This window comes from Macaca thibetana, chromosome 8, assembly GCF_024542745.1.
Source record: "Macaca thibetana thibetana isolate TM-01 chromosome 8, ASM2454274v1, whole genome shotgun sequence".
Lineage (NCBI taxonomy): Eukaryota > Metazoa > Chordata > Mammalia > Primates > Cercopithecidae > Macaca > Macaca thibetana.
The window spans coordinates 127177162-127198277 of record NC_065585.1 but is presented as its reverse complement, the minus strand read 5'-3'; the positions used below and the strand labels follow the sequence as shown (position 1 = coordinate 127198277).

Genomic DNA, 21116 nt, shown 5'->3' with positions numbered 1-21116 from the left:
CTAATTTTAGTCCTAGTGGGTGTTAGATGACATGTAACTATGATTTTAATTTACATTTTCTGATAACTCACATGCTTTTTATTTTTGGCCACTTGTGTATCTTGCTTTGTGAGAATGCTAACTCAAAGTCTAAAATAATTGCTCATTTTATATTGACTTATGTGATAGTGTGGGCCTTCCAAAAAGCAAATGCTAAAATGAGATTATACATGCAAAAGATTTTTTGGGGAAACAGCTGTGTGAAAAAAAAATAGAGCCACAGAAAGCAGGGCGATCTTTAGATCCCAATGCTGGTCTGACACCTGTGAAGGAAAGGAAATGGGAAGGAAAGAGAATTGGATAGGAAGAGTCTCAGACCACTGCAGCACTATATGGAAAAGACTTAGAAGAGTTGATGGGGAGTCCTGAAACCAAAGTAATCCACTAAGGAGTCCTCCATCTTACGGGAATGGGCCTGCATTAGCACGGCTGCTGTGCTTCCACCATGGGTAGACCCAGCAGTGGCCAACGTTGCCTCAGGGCAAATGTGAGACAGCAGCAGGGGCCTGCAGTCAGTTACACCTTCTCAGCAAGAGATTACAGCCCCCACTTCCCACTCAACCCCACAAACCTTCTTTCTGCAGGTTCTAGCAATACTCCTCTGTGGTGCAAGTGCCTCTCCCTCTCTTTCTGAGGGGAATTGGAGAAGAGGAAAGTTGGTGGAACTAACTGCCGACCTGTTTGAAAATTTATGCTCAGGGCCACACTGCTACTCCTTCTATTTCTCCTCCATTATCCATTTTAAAGTCTTCTCATCCTTGCTCTCACCTTGGCAGGTCTTACTGGCTTATCTGGTTGTGGCCCAAACTATTATCTCTGCAGTATCTGAGCCCTGGAAATCACACTCTTATCAGGCCAGTATTGCTATATGTATTTAGTACCCAGAGGCACCTAGTACATCACCTGGGTTCAGCACATTTACAGCCACCTGTGCTCATTGATTGGAAGCAGTGTTACCTCTTCTTGTCTACCAGAGTCAATTGCCTCTGATTTATGGTGGCTTCTCTTCTCACCTGCTGGTTCCTGGTCACAAAAAGTCCAAAGAACCCCTGGCAGTTGCCATAACTTGTGGCCCAGTGGAATTCTTTATTTGACTCTGGCAAGAGTGTGCCCCACTGGGAACCATGACCTTGAGTTCAATGGAAGTCGGAGTTGTGGGAATGCATAACACAAACCATCTCAGTCTTATGGACTGATTGTATATCACTTTTCATTCCTTGGCATTCTTTTTTATTGAGAGCAATGAACCATATAAATCTTTAATTTAATGCATGTAATGCAACCACAAGGATAACATCCATACTTTCAGAGCGTTGCCTCTAAACTGGCATTTTAACTCTGCTTTTAGAAGGCTGTGTCAGGGCCCTATGGGGCCAGCTGCTTCAGGATAATACATTATGTATTACAACCATTGCATTTCATGATCATGGATGACTTGAGGTCTTAGGCCGTGCAGTAAAGAAGAGAAAGCAATAATAGGTGTAAAAATTAAAAAGAAAGATGTAAAAGTGTCTGCATAGAATGAATATGCTATCTTCTTAGTAGAACACATTAAATAATCTGCTTAAAGAAACCAATTGAAACTATTAAGTTGGTTTAGCAGAGCAACAGGGCATAACAGCAATATACAAAAATCAATTGTAATTCTATATACTGATAAAAAACAAATGTAAATTTAAATTAAAATCACAACATAATTGCATGAAAAAACATGAAATACTTAAAATATCCAACAAAATATGTGCAATGGATATTTGCACATATTTGTTGTGCAATTATCTTGAAATGATAAGATTGAAATGATAAAACATTGCTTAGAGACACTAAATAAAACAAAACAATGTAGATGTTTAAGCTATTCATGGATTGAAAGACAATAGTAAGAAATTAGGTTTCTCTAAATTAATCTATAGATTCAACTCAATCCATGTTCAAATCTAGGAAGGACCTTATTTTACATTTACTTTTTTTTTAATAAATTGACAAACTAAGTCCAAAATTTACAAGGAATTATAAGCAACTAAAATAGCCTAAAGAATTTTGAAAATTAAGAACAAATGTGAAGGACTCTTACATCCAATTTTAAAATTTACTATAAAGTACCATAAGTCAGCCAGTGCAGTACTGACATAGGCTAGACATATAGAACAACAGAACAGGATGGAAGCAGTGATATGTAAAAAATTAATTTGAAATGGATTATAGGCCTGTATAGAAAACCTAAAACTATAAATCTTCCATAACAAAACACAGGAGAAAAGAATTGTCCTCTGCTTAGGCAAAGATTTATTAGGCAAAAAAAGCATTAGGTTAAAAAATTGAAGAGCATTAATCATAAAAGAAAAAATTCATAAATTACACTCCATCAAAATTTAAAACTCCTGCTTCTGAAATACTCTAAACATGAAAAAGCAAAAGACATACCAGAGAAAATATATGTACTTATCTGTTAAAAAGCTTTTATCCAGAATAAAGACTTCTTGCTAACTCATTAACATGACAAATAATTTAAGAAAGAACTAGAAAGAGAAAGAAGAAGAGATAACCATTATAGATTTATAAATGGCCAAAAAAAAAAAAAAAAAAAGCACACAAAGCCCTGATCAACTTCATTAGTTGAAATGCAAATTGAAACCTCAGTGAGATAACACTACACATGCTATAGAATGATTAAAATTAAAAAGACTCGTCAAAGCAAATGTTGATAAGGATGACTTCTGGTGGGAATGCAAAATGGCACAGTCACTTTGGAAACTATTTTGCTAATTCCTTGGATAGTTAAACATATACTTGTCAAATGATTTACCAATATCACTTTTAGACATTTACCCAAGAAAAACGAACACATATGCTCCCTAATGCATGTGAATGTTCACAGAACTAGAAAGTGACGTGGCCATACCACACCTGGTCTATCACACATGAATAAGCAAAAAAATGACACATCCATACAATGTAATACTGCTTAGCAATGAAAAGGAAGGAAATATTGATATGCAAAATATCATATTTCATATTTCAATAAAAGATCATCAATTATTGCAAGAGATGGGAGCAGGAAATTGACTAATGGGACATGGAGAAACTGAGGGGTGACGGCAATTTCCCACATCTTTGATTTTGATGATATTTAACTAATGATATATGTGTCACAAATCATCTAAACATATACATAAAATTGGTGAATATTTCTATGTATGTCAGACCACATGAATGGTGATTTAAAACAAAAGCACATTATCAACATTGTCCTAATGAACCTCTAGAGGGGTTCAGTTTAGCTAGAACTAATGAAAACATACACAATACCTTCCAGAATTCCTGCCTAAGGACAGGTGACCAGAGCACTTGTTCAGCAGCTTTCAGCCCCAGCGTGTTTGTTACTTAACCTCGTCCATCATAGCTATGTAGGTTCTTGAGACACGGCCCTGGAGCAGAAAGAAGAAAGACATCTGCTATCCACAGAGACTGGATTCTTGTCCTGATTAAAAAATATTGCTTTCTTTCTTCCTATTTAAAAAGTTGGCCCTTATCTAGAAGAAGTCAAAGTCTTGGTTTACAGCCAAAATAAAAGAGGGTTAAAAATCAGGAGTTTTGCCACAATGAGATACCATCTCATGCCAGTCACAATGGCTATTATTAAAGTCAGGAAACAATAGATGCTGATGAGGCTGTGAAGAAATAGAAATGCTTTTACCTTGTTGGTCGAATGTAAATTAGCTCAACCATTGTGGATGACCGTATGGTGATTCCTCAAGGGTTTAGAACCAGAAATACCATTTTATCCAGCAATCCCATTACTGGGCATATACCCAAAGTAATATAAATCATTCTACTATAAAGACACATGCACACGTATGTTTATTTCAGCACTATTTACAATAGCAAAGACATGGAACCAACCCAAATGCCCATCAATGATAGACTGGTTAAAGAAAATGTGGCACATATACACCATCCATACTGTGCAACCAAAAAAGCGAATGAGATTATGTCCTTTACAGGGACGTGGATGAAACTGGAAGCCATCATCCTCACAAACTAACACAAGAACAGAAACCCGAACACCTCATGTTCTCACTCATAAGTGGGAGCTGAACAATGAGAACACATGGACACAGAGAGGGGAACAACATACACCAGGGTCTGTTGAAGGACCAGGGGAGGCAACGCAGAGGATGAGTCAATAGGTGCAGCAAACCACCACGGCACACGTATACCTGTGTAACTAACCTGAATGTTCCGCACATGTATCCCGATTTTTTTTGTTTGTTTAAGAAGAAATAAAGAAAAAAAAGAATCAGAAGTTTTGGTTGTAATATCAAATTTGCCACTAACTAGCTATATGTATTGGAAGAAGTCAGTTTCATTTCTGTGTCAATTTTTTCTCATTTGTAAATACAGAAGTTGAGTAGTTGTTTTCAACATTTTTTAAAAAACTAATAATACTGGTGTGTTGCTCATCCAACCGAATTTACTCAACCATAATTTATTTGACCACCACTACTGGGGGGGTGTGTATGCTTGTGTGTATATATGATATATATATGTATGTAAATGTATATATATACACACATATATATGCATACATACATACATATATTCACATATATACACACATCTGCAAATATATGCTAATGAGAACTTCAGATACATGACAATTTTCATATCTCAGTGATATAACTACAGACAAAAGCAAATAAACTAATCATTTAGTCTACACAGTTTTATCATGGCTAAATGTTCATTTTCCATTAGCGATTTTGAAATATCAAAAACCAGTTACTGAGCTCTCTCCATTAGTAATTATTGCCTACCAGTAAGATCTGTCCACTTATGGAAACAAAGGTATATATAATCCCTAAAGGCCCTTCCCCAAATTTTTGATTATCTGATGTTATGTCTCTTGATTGCTCTCCAAAGATAGATAAAAACAGTGAACTATGGATCTTATAAAATATAGCATTTGTTGGCCGGGCGCGGTGGCTCAAGCCTGTAATCCCAGCACTTTGGGAGGCCGAGACGGGCGGATCACGAGGTCAGGAGATCGAGACCATCCTGGCTAACCCGGTGAAACCCCGTCTCTACTAAAAAATACAAAAAAACTAGCCGGGCGAGGTGGCGGTGCCTGTAGTCCCAGCTACTCGGGAGGCTGAGGCGGGAGAATGGCGGGAACCCGGGAGGCAGAGCTTGCAGTGAGCTGAGATCCGGCCACTGCACTACAGCCTGGGCGACAGAGCGAGACTCCGTCTCAAAAAAACAAAAAAAAAATATATAGCATTTGTAATACAATAGTATTAGCAAATTCATGTAAAAAGGAAAACCACGAACCAACTCAATTGCATTTAATACAAAATGTTAACTATATTTCCAGTTGAAACACCCTCTGAAGAACAGATCAGAACTGTTTTGACTTTGACCATTTGCTGTTACCTATAGGCTTTTAAGCATAGCATTATTTTCCCTCCACTGTGACAAATCGCACAAGAGAAATGGAATGTGGATGGGATTTTGTGTCATCTTCCATGGATTTGATAACTATAGATTTCCCATATTCTGCAACACTTTTGTGTTTTCAATGTCCTTATTTTCATAAATTAAAAAATGCAGCTTATCATAATAAATACCAACAACTAAAAACTAGACAGGAAATCAAACAGAGGATTATTCAGTAATCTACAAAGCCATTAACTGGGATTTTGGAGTGTGTGAATGATTTTTCAGAGAAACTAAAACATGAAGCTAGACTGTAGTAGGTAACTTCCATTACAACCCTCAGTGATCCCTCCCACTTTCAGGTATTCCATCCTTTGTGACATCTCCTCCCCTTGAGTGTAGGTTAGACCTAGTCACTTGCATCTAATGAGCAGGATGCAGTGTAAATGACTGGATGGCACTTCTGAGGTTAGACTTTTGCTTCTATCTCAGATGATCTCTTCTACTCTTAATTGTTTGCTTGGAGGGAAGCCAGTTACCATATTTTCACCTGCCCTATGCAGAGGTCACATGGCAGGAAATGAACTCAGAGAGATCTCCAGCTAATAACCAGCAAAATCCTGGTGTTTGACAGTAAGCATTTGAGTGAGCTCGGAAATGGGTCTTCTGTGGCCTGGCAATGACCAGGTGAATCACCTTCAAAGCAGATCCTTCTTCTTTCAGGTGAGCCTTGAAAGGACTGTGGCCCTGGCCATCACCTTGATTTCGGCCTTGTGAGAGACACTGAACCACAAACACATAACTAAGCCACACACAGATCCCTGATCCAAAGAAATCATGAAACAATAGCTGTTTATTATTTTAAGTTGCTAAGTTCAGGGACAATTTGTTACACAGCAATAGGCAACGAATACTCCTTGGTTCTTATAGCAAAAAAAAAAAAAAACTCACTCACACAAGATCCATAGTTCCTGATGACAGCATCAGATACCAAAGCCTATTTCTGTAGTAAAGAGACTGAAGCTTCAGCAGTTTTATTCAGCTGTTTGGGGCCAAATAAAGAGAAAATGGCATTTAAGGCAGATTACTTTTTCTGTAAGTCTTAGCTCATTTGCTTTAACTGAGAGTTTGGCTAATCTCAACCATTTTAGAGCAACCTTAATTATTACGGTATTCTGTCAATAATGCTTTGGTTCATTTATTGTAAATCTGAAGAAAGAAGCTATTTTTGGAGATTTGTGCAGTGTCTCATAATTAGATAGCCACCTGGAAAATAACTTGAGAATTTCTGCCTTCTAGCTTTCTTTTCCGAATAGATAAGGATAAGTAATAATATTCATTGTAATATTTTGGTGATCAGACATTCTAGTTCATATAGAATGATTTAGACAAGTACTGGAAGTACATTGGGAGCTTCTGACCATCCACAGGTACTCTCTGCTCACCTAACTAGTGTGTATCTCTTGCAAAGTGTTTGTGTTGATTTGATAATTAGCAAAACTTAAATGACCTGCCCAGTTCTTACCCCCACACTTTTTTGATTTTTAGCAGCTAGGCTTTCTAACAATCAGTGTTCACACCCATTCCCATTTGAGGCTCTATCATCATACCCAACCCTAGGAAAGCTGGTGGCAGGACACACACACATACACACACACACACACACACACACACACACACACGAACATATGATCTTGTGCATTGCCTACAATCTCTACATTGAATCATTCTCCTAGCTTGTCCCCTCTGACCTTGGGCACTAATTGCTAATTCTTCATTTCCTACTTTGTGTCCACTTTACTTCTCTAAACTCTTCTCAATTATCAAGATGTAGCTTAAACATCACATTTTATTTGGTCTTTTAAAAATGTCCCACCCTCATACATAAAAAGAATTACTAAATTCTCAGTACCCAGACATGTTTTTAAACTTTATTGTAGCATTTATAACATCTTGTCTTATTTTATAGATATTTACACATCTGTATGTGTATGTAAGAGTGTGTGTGTGTACGTGTGCGTGCACACATGTCCTGCATTAACCCATAAACCCTTTGAGGGCAGGAACAATTTCTGAATCATTTTGCTTGTATTTGTGTAGGTCGATTGTGGAGAGTTCCTTCTGATCACTCTTTTCTGTTCTGTTTCTCCCTTTACTATGACATTGCATATCCTTCCATTTACTTTTGCTCTTTCTGATTTTTTTCTAAACAACTTTGTGATTTTGTGTAAGAATTGTATATAAAATAGCATTCTTTTAGAAAAATATATCAGCTTGTATTTTCAGTGCACATAATTTGGGACCCATCTCATCCACACTTTTTTTGTGCCATCTGTGATTCTTCAGCAACCTAAGTGCCCGCATATGTAGGTTAACCACAGATAATTCTTTGTCTTTTCCGATCAACTGCCACAAACTGCCTAATTACTGGGCCTGATCCCGTTATTATTGTCACAAGGCTGTCCTTAGCAATGCTGTCTTTATCTGCTTAGTGACTCCCTATTACCAGCTGATTGTTCTTTCTGCTATGCACTGATTACGATTTCTGGCTTCCCATAGGCACTGAACCAGTACAATTTCTAAAAGTTACCTTACAGGCCTGCGTAGACTGTGTATGTCTCCTCATACTCTTCTGGGGTTGTCTTTCAGAGCATCAATATGTTCTGCAAAAATAAGGGGTTAAGTAAATATACACATTTTTATTAATAATAATCGATGTGACACAAAAACATTTCTTAGCTATTTTTAAAATTGGCACATTATAAATGTCAAGTGCCTTCCAATTCAGCAATTGGGTTATGAAAATTAAATCATGAATGTTATATTTTATATCAGTTTCATTCTCAGTAGGGAATATTGCAATTGACATTAAGGCAAAATAGGAAAGAGTAACACGGGACATGGGAAGCACAAAGGAACAATTTGTTAACAAGCACATTACATTTTGCTATTCTCTAACACAAAATTGAAATGTCATTTACAAAAAGAAATATGAAGTGAGGGATTTTATACTCTAAAGTCATTGGGAACAAAGATTATGAAATCATGTATATGCATGTACGTGTATGTACATATATGTATATGTGTATAGATATATAGATAATAGATAGGCAGAGAGATAAAAAATAATAAATAGATATTGAAGTAGGAGAGAGACACATCTGTCCCTGACCTCCGGAGAGGACTGAAAATGAATGGATTAAGTTTAATAAATCTGAAGTCAAGGAAATGTGCCTGATGATTTGTTCTTGAACAGTGTTCCTGCAGATGAAACTTCTCCATTTAACATATTCACCCCTCTAGGGCAGGCAGCAACTGCATGAAATGGCATGGATGGAGGGGAGAGAGGGCAGATGGGGTGTGGTGAGAGAAAACTCAGACTCCAAGCTCCAGTTCCTGACAGCCAGAAGCATCTACAGAAGGCTCTGTTTGCCTTGTTTGGGACCTTCTCGTCCATTACATTTCTATTATAAGATGACATAAGCTTAGTTTCTGAATAAGAGTGAGGTCTGGCCTGGGGATTCTCAACAGTAACGCTCTGTAAAACTATTTGGCAATGGCCATGCAATGATGAAAACAATTCATTGTATCCCTTTGCTGAAATCAAAGAAACCCCAGAATCCCCTTCAATATTTGAATGGCTCAAGCCATGCCAGTAGGACAATGGGAATTCTACCCCACAAACCAATCTTGTAGTAGTATTAATAGTGAACATTATGAGTGCTCCTTTTTAGTATTTTAGCCACGTCTCTATTATAACACAACACTTTATTGAAAATATTTGTATATCTCTGATAAGGACTGCAAATTCTCAGTCTCTTATAGACTATTTCTAATTTATTTTCCTATTGTTGAAACCTAGTCTCTTCCATACATATAGTAGAGACTCAGTGTTTCTGTTAAATGAATGAATAAAGGCTAGCTATGGAATGCAGGCATACCTCTCCCTATAGATAAATATATACTCATATGTTTGCAGACCTTGCCCATACTGATGTTTCTACAATTGATAAGATTTTTATATTTGTAGTGTGTCTTCTTCTCTCAAAAAGTTGTTTTTAGATGAGTAGTTTAGAACCAGTATAATTCATGTCAATATAAATAAATGAGGGAAAGAGATCATATGGCTAATAAACATTTCCATTTTGAGATCTTGTAAATATGAAAGTATTTACACAAATTTTTTGTACATTTGTTTAATGGAAAATGACAGCACATTCTATACCATCAAATCCCACAAAATGCAGAATTAGAAAGATTTACAATTCATCGACTGCTAAAGTTAGATATAGTATGAACCTGATCAATTTGAAGAAATTGTTCAGGTCAAAAAAAGTACCAATAGATGACTAAATAAAGATAAATTATAGGCACAAAGAGTCTCAAATTTATAGACATACATAAATATTTTTAAAGTTTCAGGAACAATATTGTAAATGATCTAAGAATTTTCCGCTGAGTCCTTTATTCAAATTTTGAGATATTTTGTGCATAAATTATTCAAATATGTACTTTTATAATTTGTTATATATTTTACCTTATGGCATTTCCTTATTAGTGTGAACAAATAAATAGTATTTTCTACTTCCTTTCCTACTAAATTTCTTTGTTCAATAAATACTTTCTTATTCCAACAATTTGTTCCTAGAATATTTATTATTAATGTGTTTCATTATAACGCCATAAAGCAGACATAAAACTTTTAATTTTTCATATACACATATGAGTCTAACAATATTTATAAAAATATGTATATATATGCACCAGAATTATACATTATGCAACTCATGTATAAATTATTCCTAAACAATAAACATGGAGAGCATATTAGAAGAAAAACTTAAAATTTATGAAACTCTCTAAAGGACAAAGTAAAATGCAAATTAAATGCAGAGTTAATGTATTTTGAAAGTAATAAAAAGTATAGCAAGACAGAATATTAAGAAAAATTTTCCATTTAGTTTTACTGTGTCAACAAAAAACAAATTTTTCATACTTAATTACTTTTCAGGCATTCTAATTCACTGGATTTTTTAAATTATGGGAAATAAATAGTATTAATTGCAGAGTAATAACATATTTTTACGGTCTTTTTATGCACAGTGTATTTCAAAATCGTAATTCCTTTTTTCTTGTAGAATTTAACTATACTCTTACCTAGAGATACCATTGTGTACATACGACAGTGCTATGAACTCACAGATTCTTACTGATTAATAGTTTTTTATTTTGTTCCAGAAATAACAACAAAAGTAACATGGAAAAAAATGAAGAGGAATGTTTTCCTCCTCCAATCTGGACAGCTCATTCTTTCTTATCCCCCTCTGGAAATTTTATTCTTCTCTATTTTTCCCAAAAATTCAGCTCACATTCAGCTCATCTTCCCTGAATTCCCTGTTTTCTTTCATCATTTTTCTTGATTTTAGGGAGCCCTTCTTCTACATGCATATATCATGTAATTGGACTTTCATTTAGCATTTTCCTTTCTTCTTTGTAATACGATTTCTATATCCTTTTATTCTTGGATTGCAAAGTCCAGAATGTCAGGCTGAACTCATTTCCCTGTCCTTCCACATTTACTACACTGTGTTCCACAGAGTTCATGCAATACAGATCTGCTGCATTCTTATTGCTATTTTACTTTTCCATCAGCATTGATGTGGAAAACACAAATTGTGCAAATGATTTTAAGTAACATGAAGTTTACCTTTTTCTTGGTGACAAAGATACAATAAAGAGCAGACAATATCAGTGCAATGTTCATTTAAAATAAAAACAGTATTATGATGTTAATTACAGGTTAATTGAATTGACCAGCATACCAAACTCTATATATGCTATGATTAAATCTATAAAATACACATATGCATTTTAAATGTTTGTAATATAAAATTGAAGACATGAGGCACAATATTAGCTGTTGACTTTTTCTTCACTGTCAAAATGCACGTATATTTTACAGTGTATTTACAGTTCATTAAATCAGTGTGCAGCAGGTTCAAAGGATCCAGGGAAGCCAGTCTCCATAGAGCATTATCTCTGGACTTAACAATTTGGAAATCCAAGATTCACTTACTTGCAAAAATTATAAAAACTACAATATTTTTCCCAGACATTTCTGGGATCTCACAGGTTACAGTGCCAGGACATTTTTTTTTTTCCTGATTGCAAAAACCTCTCTAACCCAGCCAAATCCTTGCAAAACCCAGTCACCATATGATAAATGGAAAACAATTGTGACATATCCCCTATCAATGAGATCCTAACTGACTTTTCCTGTTAGGGTAGATTCTCTAAATACAAATTATCTTGCTTTTGTGATATGTGACTAAGGCTTTGTATGAACATCTTGTTCTTACACAATTGTGTTTCAAATATAATAATCTCAAATTCAAAATCAGATCTCTTGCAGTAAAACAAGCCCCTTCTATCAACTAATACACCAAGATAAAAACAAAATACAAATCTCAAAAATCTTGTATGTCTCTTGTGGGCATACAGGCATATAGTTATATATTAGAAATATTTGAAAGAAAAACAAAGAAGAGACTAGAAAAACTACATTTGGGCTGTTGAACACAAGTAAAATGAGTAAAAATTTTATAAAAGGTCAACCAAGTACAACAAATGAGATTAACATCATTTACAGATATCAAAATTAACTAAAGTTGGAAGCTGTAAGCATTAATCAATAGTATAGATTTCTTTATTTAGAAAAGAAGTACAGCATAGTGGATCAAAATCACTTAGTAATAATAATAATAAAAACCTTTGGCTGCTTATATAGTAAAAAATTAAAGCTGCTGTGTTTCAGCATACAGTTATCTCCAATTGGCGTGGTGTTTTATTTTTCCATAGTTATCACAAAACACTGATGTACCAAGATGTTTTCACAGCAGTGGTAGATAAACTGCTATTTATTTCACCACTAGGGTAAAGGTCAAATAATTTAGTGAAATTGATTTAGGGCTCTGTCTGGGTCAAGTAACCTCCACGATTGGTTAATTTACACGTAAAAGGGGAACCATAAAACATAAATCTCATGTGGCTACAGTGTCAATAAAGTTGTCACATAGCTGAGTGGGTGATACTCTTTTTAAATATAGTGCAGAGACTGTTTCAAACCATCTATCCACCTCCAAGAAAATGTTTCAGTGACTTTCCTCACCTACCAAATGGGAATTGGAAAGCTTATCATATAGATGTGCGGAGAGGAATAATGAGCCATCAGAATCTGTAAGAATACTTCATGCTCGTTGTTGTTGTATATAGGTAATTGGGAAATAATATGGACCTTTGTGGCCGGGCATGGTGGCTCACACCTGTAATCCCAGCATTTTGGGAGGCTGAGGCGGGCAGATCACGAGGTCAGGAGATCGAGACCATCCTGGCCAACACGGTGAAACCCCGTCTCTGCTAAAAATACAATAAATTAGCCGGGCGTGGTGGCGGGCGCCTGTAGTCCCAGCTACTTGGGAGGCTGAGGCAGGAGAATGGCGTGAACCTGGGAGGCGGAGTTTGCAGTGAGCCGAGATGACAGAGACTCCGTCTCAAAAATAAATAAATAAATAAATATGATAATAATAATAATAATATGGACCTTTTTGAAAGCATGTTAATCTCGGTATCAAGTTCACAAGGTTGGCTTTATGCAAAGTTAACCTGAGACCTTTCCATTCAAGACAGAATATTCTATTCACAGCAGAGTATTTGGTTATATAGGGGCTCTAAACTCAAATTCTAACTCTGAGGATGACCTCTGTTTTCTTGAAAAGTTTTACATGCCTGCCTGATGGCAAACACTGTAACTTTCTCATTTTCCCATCAGGGATCTTACTGTTAATCTCTCTCTTTCTCTGCCATGGCAGCTTTTTGATCAATTAAAGCATTAAGCATTCAGAAATTATTTCAATCCACAAGTATTAATTGACTGTCACTTGCCAGCAACAGTGGCAAAGAAACCCAACTCATGAAGCTTACAGTCAAATGTGGAGACAGGTTTAAACAAAAATCACTAAAAAAGTGATTAGTGCAATAAAATAGCAGTAAAATGCATCACATGTTAAGAGCTCTATACTGCTGCCCTCAACTTTGGAGCATTCCCTTGCCACTCAAATAGCTTTATTTGACTATCCAACATAAGCACAGTTTAGGGGTTATCAACGGAGATATCACTGTTCCCAAGGTGCATTTAGAAATGTGAGGACCAGCTTTTGGTTGTCTTAATGATTAGGATACAATTATTCTGTCACATGGTGGGAAAATCCAGTAATAAAATTGTACTGTAATGTACAGAATTAACAAAGATGTGAAACAAAGGAAAATTTTCTCCTTGCTAGTGGAAATATGGATTAGTTGATCCACTTTGGAAAACTACTTGCCATTATTTACTAATCTGAAAATGTTGCTGGTGGGCCAGTTCAGGTTCTTGATTTCATTCACCACACAAAGAATTTGAAAGCAAGTCCAAAGCAAGAGTAGGCAAAGAAGTTTATTGTAAAGCAAAAGTACACTCTGAGAGGCAGAGAGGGCTACTCAAAGGGAGAGATAACAGCTAGTATCCTAAGAGGAATTCCTTTCATGGGAGTTGTACACAAGCATTCATAAAATACTGGTGAACTCAAGTATGCAAAGGCAGACCTGCGGTTGGTGCATGCACTCAACACCTACATGCTCTTGCATGCATTGCACGTATCATCAGCAGACAAAAATCTCCACATAAGAGTATGTTTTTTACCATTAAAATGAGAGAAAGGTCACTATAAGCTAAACCTTGAGCCTAACTGCACATTTGGGACCCCGGAGAAACCCCTACCCCCAAGGCAGGAATTTGTAGCTAATAGTTTCCTGGGCTTTTAGTGCTGATTGGCTGGAGATTGTGGGAGCTACATCAGGAATAAGGGACTTTTGTTCTCTTTCCCAGGACATACCAGGTATCAGGAACTTGTAACCATTTGGTAATCTGCTCGTATACTGTAGAACTGCTTATCTTGCAAAAGAGTTATGTGCTGATGCAGGAAGGTGCAAGAGATGCAAAGCTTCCTGCAAAAGGGGTCCGTGGGGCATTACACAAGGGGGCAAGTCAGCATGGCTCTGTAATCTTACTTATCTTGCCCCAAAAATACACATAGCCAGTGAACCATCATTTTTCCTCCTAGGTACATGCCTAACTGAAATGCATTAACTTGTAAGCTCCATATACACAGGGTGAAACTCCAAGAAACCCAGTGGAAAATAGCATCTGGGAGACTGTGCATGGATTGCAGCAACCACATGATCTGAAAAGAAAGAGATTAGTCCAAGCCTTGTAAAGATGAAGATATCTTTATGAATACAATGAGCTTTTATGTGAGTCTCAAGAAGGACCATGACCCTGAAGATAAGGTCGTCACCTATGATTATGACCCATGACTTAAAAGTAAGAGGAAATTTATAGGAATAACTCTAACAAAGTCTAAAATCAAACTTTGACAGAGGCAAGGTGACAACACTGCTACTTCATCTGCTTGTTATAAAAAAATTTTCACATTCTCAAGTAAAAATCTAATGCCATGCAGAGATGCTACAGTTTCTTATTCTCAATGTCTGAAATCCAATAAAAATGTATGAGGCATGCTAGAATCCAAAATAAGTAAAAACCAAGAGGAAAAAATCACATATTTTTGAAAGACCCACAGGTTTTCATATATTGGACTTAATAGATAGAAAAGTTTAAAATAAATATGTTTAATATATTCAAGATAGAGAAGAAAGGGTATGTAATGGACTGAATGTTTCTGTCACTCTCAAAATGTATAGGTTGAAATCCAAACCACCAAGGTGATGATAGTAGGAGACGGAGCCTTTGGGAGGTAATTAAGGTCATGAGGGTGAACCCCACATGAATGGGATTAGTACCCTAATACAAGAGACTCCAGAGAGTGTATGGGCCTCTTCCATCATGTGAGGACACAGAAATCTGCATTAATATTGGCTTCCCAGCTCCTAGAAGTGTGAGAAATAAATTTTGTTCTTTAGAAGTTACCCAGTTTATGGTAATTTTTTTAGAGTAGCCTGAACAGACTTAGGGGACAACATAATGAAGAGATCAAGAATGTCAATGTAAAACTGGAATCTACATAAAGGCAATCAAATAAGTATTATATAAGCAGAAAATAAAATATCTGCAATAAATACTCAATGGATGGGTTAAAAACAGTCTGGAAACTGTAGAAGATAAGAGTAGTGAACTAAGAAAGTTCAGTAGCAAAAATCCAGTTGAGGTACAGAGATAAAGAATAATAAAACAAGCAAAAAATAACAGAATGAGAGGAAAGCATGGAATGCTGTCAAAAGTTCTATCAAAAATGTAATTGGATCTCAGAAAGAAAAAAATAGGCAAGAGCAATATTTTTAAAAATAATGGCTCAGAATTTTCCATATCTGATTTTAAAAATACATCAATTTATAGACTCTAGAAGGTTAGCATATGTCTAGAAAGAAAATTTTTTAAAAAAAGAAAATATAAACTACACCTATACATATAATCATCAATCAGTTGAATTAAAGACACAAAAACAATCTTAAAAGTAGCCAGGAAAAATAGAAATGTTTTCTTCAAAGGAACAACAGTAAAACTTACAGCTCATTTTTCATCTGAAAGAGTCAAAAAAACAGAAAATGATATTTTAAAGTGATAAGAGAAAAATAATCTTCTATATTTGAATCAACTACCCTGAGAAAATGTATTTCAAAACAAGAAAAGTTGTGTTCATGTATTGCTAACAGATCCACTACAATAATAAAAATAACAATAATAATAAAGGATTTGCTTCAGACTGAAGATAAATGATCCCAGATAAAAGTGTGAACATGCAGGAAGGAAGAAAGAGCACTAAAAAGATTTTTTTTAATGAATAAATATAAATAATTTTTAACAAGATAAAACAAACACAATAATAACGTCTCATGGGCTTTACAACATGCAAATGAAAAAGAAATGACAAGGACAATGATAGTGCAAAGGGTGAAAAGGAATAAACAATTGACTTAAACTGTTGTAAAATATTTACATGTTTCAGTGAGTAGTAAATGTACCAATTTAATTAGACCGTACTAAGACAAGGATCCACACTGAAATCTCTAGGATGACCACTCAAAATGATATAAATGTGCCTAACTTACAAGATTATGGAAAAAATTGAATAATAGAAACGTATTTGATTAATCCAAAAGAAGGCAAGAAAGGAGAAATAAAGTAACAAGGAATGGACACTACAAATAGAAGACAACTAGCTAATGTTCAGGCTTAACCGTATTTCTATCAGTAACTTTATTAAATGTAAATAAAACAAATGTCCCAAGTAAAAGATTATCAGACAAGATTTTAAAAAATAATTCCAATGTATGCTGTATACCAAGAGAGAATTCTTTTTAAATACAGCCATTGAAAAAGTTGAAAGAAAAAGGATGGAAAATGATGTTATGCTATATCTTGAAAAACACAAACAAGTGTGTATACCTATTTTGATATCACGCAAACTAGAATTTAAGGCAACACGTATCACTGGAGGTTAAGAGAGTCATTTTTAATAACAAAAGTTTCAATGCCACAGCAAGACATAATAATACTAACATTGTATACATGTGATGCCACAGCCTCAAATTACATAAAGCAAAAGTTGACAGAACTAAAAATAGAAATAGATAAGTTCAATGTCACAGTTGGATATTTTCATACGTTACACTCAGAACGTGATATTAACAAGTAAGTAAAAGATCAGTAAGGGTACAAAATACTTAAACACAAAGTTGGACAAATTTCCATATGTAGAACCTTATATTCAACATTTACCCAATACACATTCTTTATAAGTACACATGTGACATTTGCCAATGTAGATCATTCATCAAATTGACTATTCGCCAATACTCTGTGATGCCCCAAAATATACAAAGATTATACTCTACCATAAACTAAGTTTCAACAAATTTCAAAGGACTGAAATCATGTAGAGCATGTTATGTGACCACAGCGGAATTAAACAAGAAATCGTTTTCCATATTGAAAGGAAATTCTCAGATTTTCTAGTGGAAAGATAACTAGATCTTTAACAAAGGATTTGTATTTTGATAGTAGCCACACAGTACTAAATAATTAATTTGTTAAAGGGAAAATCAGCCCTGGTAGTTGTTATAATTTATATGACTTCTATAAGAGTCTCTGTTGTTCTGCTTTCTTAATATTAATGCTGTGAGAAATTTTAGCTTTTAATAATCCAATAGAGTTTAAATTATCAATATAGCTTTAATGGGCATTTAGTGATTAAGCAAAAATTAATATATTTATGCACTGAAAACTGTAAGTTTCCCTCTAAGCTCTGTTTTTCAGATGCATGCTACACATTTTGATATCTTGTGTTTTCATTCAGTTCAAAAATATACATAATTTATGATTTTTTATGATTTTCCCTTTAACACATTAATTTTGCTCTATTTTCAACATGTTGTGTTAAGAAAGTGACAGTATGTTTGCAAAATGAAGTAAAAATGCTTTCACATGTTTCTAATATTCAGTAAATATTTATACAATATTTTATAACATGAATATTCATTCTGAGAATTCTTTAATTCAGATTTTAGTAGTCCTTTTGTGCACAAATTTAAATGTGTCATACAACTGGTTCATGACAGTCTCACCATTTATATAAGTAGGTCTCTCATTTTCATTCATTGATCAACAATAAATAAACCTCGTTTATCACCCATCACTCAGCATGAAAAACTTAACAAGAATTTATATCCACTTCTTTGCCCATCACTTAAACTAGCCATCCTCCCAAACTAGTCATTCTTCTGCAGTCTGTGTTTGTGATTCGGTTTTATATTGCAATTTTTAAAGGCATGTCACTTTGCTTCTAAAAAATTTACTGCTCAGTTTTAGTTTTTTTTTCTGCCTACAAAAAAAAAAAAGTTTCGCATTTTAAATAACTCTGTTATTTACTTTCTTCAATCAGTAAAATGAAAACAGTCCCTTGTATTCTTTAATGTAGTTGTATTCATTCATTTTGACTGCCAAATAGCATTCAATTGTGTGAGCATACTAGATTGTATTTACTCAGTTGCTTACCAATTGCATTGGAGTGATTTACTTTTTATATTTAAAGAAAACAAACTTGGAAAGCCATCTGCCTCCACATTAGTTTTGATAATATGTCTCAGGTAATTTTTAAGGTGATTTATGCTCATGCACCTACTCTGACTCATATTTATTATTAAGTCAATCAAAATATACATTAGTTTCATCCAAATTTGCACAATAGTCTTACAGAACATTGGTTCACATACATTACTTTTTGAAAATTAAAAAATAGGCTGGGTACAGTGGCTCACACCTGTAATCCCAGCACTTTGGGAGGCTGAGATGGGTGGATTGCTTGAGGTCAGGAGTTCGAGACCAACCAGGCCAACATGGTGAAACCCCGTCTCAGCATGATGACACACACCTGTTGTCCCAGCTACTTGGGAGGCTGAGGCAGGAGAATCGCTTGAGCCAAGATGGCACCACTGCACTCCAGCCTGGGCAACAGAGCAAGACTCCATCTCAAAATAAAAAAAAATTTAAAAAGGAAATTAAAAAATATTGTCAAGCACAAGAAAGAAAACAACTATAATCATCCCATCTGGAGTTTCATCCTCCAAATTCATTAAGAAATATGTGGCTTCATATCCTTCCCTGCCTTTCTCTATGCATACGTGTTTTTTTGTTGAAAATCTAAGTAATAGAAAAAATATAGTTTTTAAAATAATATTTACTCCTTTAAAGGAGGAAACAAACAGGAGTAAAAACTCCTGTTTTAATTTTTCTTTTCTAATATCAGTGTAGTTTGTAATATTCGTGGCATTGCGGGATTTAGCTGTATGGAAATACCATAGCAGGGGAAATGTTATCAGATTTAGCTAGTTCTTCAGTTACTGAAGCAGCTGAGCATCTTTTTGTTATTTGTACTTATTTTGTGAATGGTTTTGCCATACACATTACTCATTTCCTTTTGTTATTTATTACTTTTTAAATATTTAATGACTTTATATTTGAAGGATATTATTATAGCTTCATATGTGTTGAAAATATTTACAGACTTGCCATTTGTTTATTTTCTGTAACTATTTTTGTGATAGTTAAATATCTAGCTTTGTGTAGCAACACACAAATCATTTTAGTTATAATTTTGGATTTTGGTATCTGATTTACAATAATTATCAATATGCTTGCTTGTAGTAATTACATATGCAGGCTAAGAGAGGGATATGTCTTGTTTAAGTTTGGATTCCCTCAGGAGCTCAACCTCCATTCCAAGTGTGACTCTGCTCCTCTCTGAAGTCTGCTGTCTGGTGTGTCAAAGAGTCATTGCCAGATCCACAGGTACAACTGCAGCTCCTGTCCTGGGGACTCGGTGCTGTTACTCTTAAATTCCACTCTAAGATGACAAAAAGATGCCAACTGTGGGTCCTCAATTTTGCCACAATCTGCCCTAATCTCTAGTTCACATCTCTAGCTCCAGATTTTAAAGAATTAAAGACTTCCTGACATACCCTTTAATATTGTTCTCCCTGAATCTAGCACTTCAGCCATTGGCACTAAATTCAACCTCGAAGTACATCGTATCTAACAGGAGTTCTTTTTCAAAGCCCTCCTCTGGATACCATTTAATCTGATATATATGAGACACAGAAATATCTGACGCTTAAATTCCTACAGTTATTTCTATAGCTATATTTCTTTTGAAATGATATATTTCTATTGATACATGTCATGTAAAACGTATTTGCCCTGCCTCCTTTTTCTCTTATTATATGCAAATGTGAAAATGGAAACTTTAAAGTCTCATACTGAAATGCTAAGAGAGATTAGAAATTGGAAGAGTATTTTAGATCAAGGGAAAAGTTCTACAAGGATATAAAAATGAGCTCATTTATTCTCAGAATAAGATTTTTTTAAAAACACTACAGTGAAAGGAAAGGAGAGGAGAAAATATAGAAGGGTGAAATCATTGTTTTACAAAGATCATGATGTATTATTGACTGTTAATTTATATAAATTGATGGAAAGGATAAAAAAACAGCCATACATATATAGTAATTGTTTTGATTTCATAACTAATTTATGTAGGTATGCTATGGTTAAGGGACATAGATTTATATAAGAAGGCCAAAAACATAGTTTTTAAAATTGAATCTGAGCTAAGGGAAAAAAATTAAATTTCCATATGCCTATTCTCTCTATCATTTTTCCACAACAAGACAATGCCTTTTCAACAAATTTCTGCCCCATTTATCTAAATGTAATGTGCGAGATATTTTTCTATATTGAAAGGAAAATCTCAATCTGTTTCAGTTTTTATGGCTACTGAATCTAAAAAGATATCTTTGAGAGTCATGTAATGGTGGGACTGAAATTGTTCATAGAGGTGACAATTTGCCTGATTTCACATGGAAAGTAGGTAATCTTGCTAAGACATAAATCCAGATCCTCTGACCTGAGTCATATCTCACTGGTCAGTTGGTATTCACCTTTCTCCATAGAGATTCTAATTTAATTCTTCATAACACATTTTCTAAAGTATGCGTCAGAAAATTTGAATTCTGTAATATTCAAATGAGAG

The 21116-nt window shown here is 34.9% G+C and overlaps 1 long non-coding RNA gene across 1 annotated transcript in view; it reads right to left on the bottom strand.

Moving 5' to 3' along the window:
• Positions 1 to 3181: 3181 nt before the first annotated feature.
• Positions 3182 to 21116, bottom strand: part of LOC126960615 (uncharacterized) — a 246259-nt gene continuing 228324 nt past the window's right edge. Inside the window, exons 7-8 of the long non-coding RNA XR_007728080.1 lie at positions 8066 to 8138; positions 3182 to 3467 (exon numbers count right to left, since the gene is read on the bottom strand). This is a non-coding gene — a long non-coding RNA (uncharacterized LOC126960615). The remainder of the gene's footprint in view (positions 3468 to 8065; positions 8139 to 21116) is intronic.